Source organism: Triticum urartu, chromosome 7, assembly GCF_003073215.2.
Source record: "Triticum urartu cultivar G1812 chromosome 7, Tu2.1, whole genome shotgun sequence".
Taxonomy (NCBI): Eukaryota; Viridiplantae; Streptophyta; class Magnoliopsida; order Poales; family Poaceae; genus Triticum; species Triticum urartu.
In genome coordinates this window covers 385,429,162-385,432,293 of record NC_053028.1, presented here as the reverse complement: position 1 = coordinate 385,432,293, position 3,132 = coordinate 385,429,162, and positions in this window count along the sequence as shown.

Below are 3,132 nucleotides of genomic sequence, written 5' to 3'. Positions count from 1 at the left end.
CGCGGCCGATGCCTTGCTCAACCCAATGCCCCTGGGCGACCGTGCCACCCACGGTTGGACGCGGCCGGGTCCCCTGAGCACGCCGGTGGGCGGAGCGTCTCCGGAGACGCCCTGTAGCGCCGGCGGCCAACGTCGAACGCCTCCTCTGTCTCCCATCGCTCCCGCACGGGAGGTTGAAGACGAACCTGCAGGCGGGCCCCGCTCGTCAATGACCCAGCCACAGGGCCACGCTAGCAAGTGGAGGCGGGTTCGCCCTCTCCCGTTTCCCCGCAGCGAAGGCGCACTCCGCCTGGGCGCCTTCGACGTCGCCCTATCATCTACGTGGCCGAGCCGCTGGGCCGGCCCAGTGCGCTGCGGCGCTATGCTGCACCCAGCGCACAGTATAGGTATAAACCCCCCTTCCTTTGTCTTTTTCTTTTTCCAGAAACTTGTAAAATCTCCCAAATATTCATATTACCTCCAAATTTGATGATTCAAATTTCAAGTGACTCCATAAATCATGATCTACCTTTTGGTGCAACATGCACATTTTTCCAAAACAATTTTCCTCACACAAATTAAATAAAATCCCATTTTCCATTTCTGTGATGAACTTTAGAAAATCACAGAGAGCACAAATTTGATCCAAATGCCATGATTCAAGTTTGTAGATACATCTAATTTCATAACTTAGGTTATGAACATTTTTCTTAATACTTTCTGTACCCCACAAAATAATGGGCCATTTCTTCATGTTTGTCAACTTTTCAAATCCATAGAATATTCATTTGAACTCCAAATCCAGTGAAACCAAATCGTAGATGATTCTAAAATCATCCTTTGTTAAATGTGTGCCTTTTCTCATTTTCAAAAATATTTTTCTGTACACTTCTTGCAAATCCATAAACCCCTTGATTCCATCATATCAAAATGTTTTGAAATATCCAAAGACCCAATTCCAATGAAACCACTCTGGTTATTTTCCATATAACCAGAGATGTCCTAGAAAAGTCAAATTAATATTTTAGAGCACTTTTATTTTCCAACTTGTTGTGTTTCTTATTATGGTTGCTTTCGACGATAGTTGACGAAGTGGACGAAATGCTCGGAGTTGGACCAGAGATATTTGAAGACCCTGAAGACTTTTTTAAAACAGGAAAGCAGCCCTTTGACCATGATGAACCATTTTACATCATAATAGCATTTTCGTTGCTTCACGGAGTGCATGATATACCTTAAATGGCAACCTTGCTAGGCTTGCCTCCGTTGCATACTCCATTGATACTTGCATTGTTCATGAATCTACCCTTGCTTAGAGTTGTGTTGGTGGGTTGTAGAAATATGCTATAGTAAATGGCTACGCAAAGTGGGGCAGGGTTATGCCTGGAAAGAAACAAGTGTGGTTTGACATACTTGCAAACAGCCCAGTGGGTGCCACTAATGCCCCTGGGAGATGATGATGAACTAGGTCACTACTTGGTGGAGAAGTAGTGTACCGAGGCTCGATAAAAGTGTTGTTTACAGAGACGGATTAGATTTAAGATTTGTCGACCGTCCCAACCAAACATGCGCGACCACTCTACCCTTATATGGGAAAGGGCATTATTGATTACCTAGGTCGATACTAGCTTGGAGCCCGCATTACTAGTGACGGGAGAGTCGTTGTCGCGCGCTCTCAGGACGGGGTCATGCCAGGTAGGGCGGCCAAGAACATTTTTATGGGGCACCGGACACACCGTTGGTACCCCGTGCCAGTGGTATGTGATGAATATGGGAGCGAGGCTCCACAATTTTAAGTTGTGAAATGTTGGGCACGGGGGTTACTACCAATCAAGTGGACTCTATGTTAGTGTCGTCTAGGGAAAGATAGTGATTGGGTGGTTACCCCGGGTACTTGAGGTACCGCGGGTCGTGGATGACACGGAAGTTCCCCGGATCTTGTGGGTAAAGTGTGCAACCTCTGCAGAGTGTAAAACTATTCGAATAGCCATGTCCACGGTCAAGGACAGTTGGGTGGTGCTTCTTAGACATGTCCATATGTTTCTGACAAACAACACGGTTTGGTAAAGCTATTGACGTGATTCGTGAGGAAGTCACGATGAGCTTGAGCATGAGTTGTTCATAACTCTCTCTCGAGGTTGATGTCTGTAACCTCCTGATACTTGTTGCAGGCGCATTCATATCCTTGATAAATGTTGATCATACTTGCATGAGAAAAACTAGCTTTCCGCAAAAATGCCAAATTAGGAGTAGTTCCTTGCATAATTATTCTATTATCACCCTTGGGTTGATTGCGAGTACATTCAAAGTACTCATTGGCTTGCCACTGGATATTTTATTGGCCAGGCATGAAAGAACAGGATATGATGAAGAATACTTCATGACGAACATGCGAGCTAGGACAATTCCCAGTCAGAATGCCTGTAGGGTTAAGGCAGATGGCATGGGTCCAAGTTATCGACGAAGATTTCCGTTGCGATGTTATACTCAAGACTTGACCATAATGGTCCTACTTGTGTAATACATTATGTATGGATGTAAGACTCTTGTTATTCAGCTTTTGTGTGCTCAGTGAGCATTGATCTCTGGGATCACTGTGCACGTGCATTCGTTGATCACGACTTATGAGTCGGGGTCCGCACAATCTCATGTACTATTAATATTGTCCATAGTCAAAAGCAGTTTTGAAAAACGCATTAGAGCATGGTTAATAATATAGCCAGCCGATGGCTATAAGGAACTGCCATGTCATCTATAGCCATCATCTATATGCACTCATACAATAGTGTGGGCTATAAGGTTTGCTATTTCCCGCAAAAAAAATATAAGGTTGGCTATTGTATTAGTACTTTTTTCCATCTCCTCTCTATCTCTTTCTTCATATTTATTGTATTTACCTAGGAATGCGTATATAGCTAGGCTCTTGCATGAGAGCTCACTCCCCATACTTTTTCACATCTCTCCTCCACATAGGCAAAAGTGCCATGTAAGTTGGCTCTTAGAATGGCTATTAGGTTGGCTCTAGGCATTTGATATTTGCATGAGCAAGGTATATATGATTGGAAGAGAGTTACATGCATACTATTTTTTCTTGATCTATGTGTTATAGCCGGGCTGTAGAATAAGAGCCTTCTTTACTCTCTCTCCTCTCTT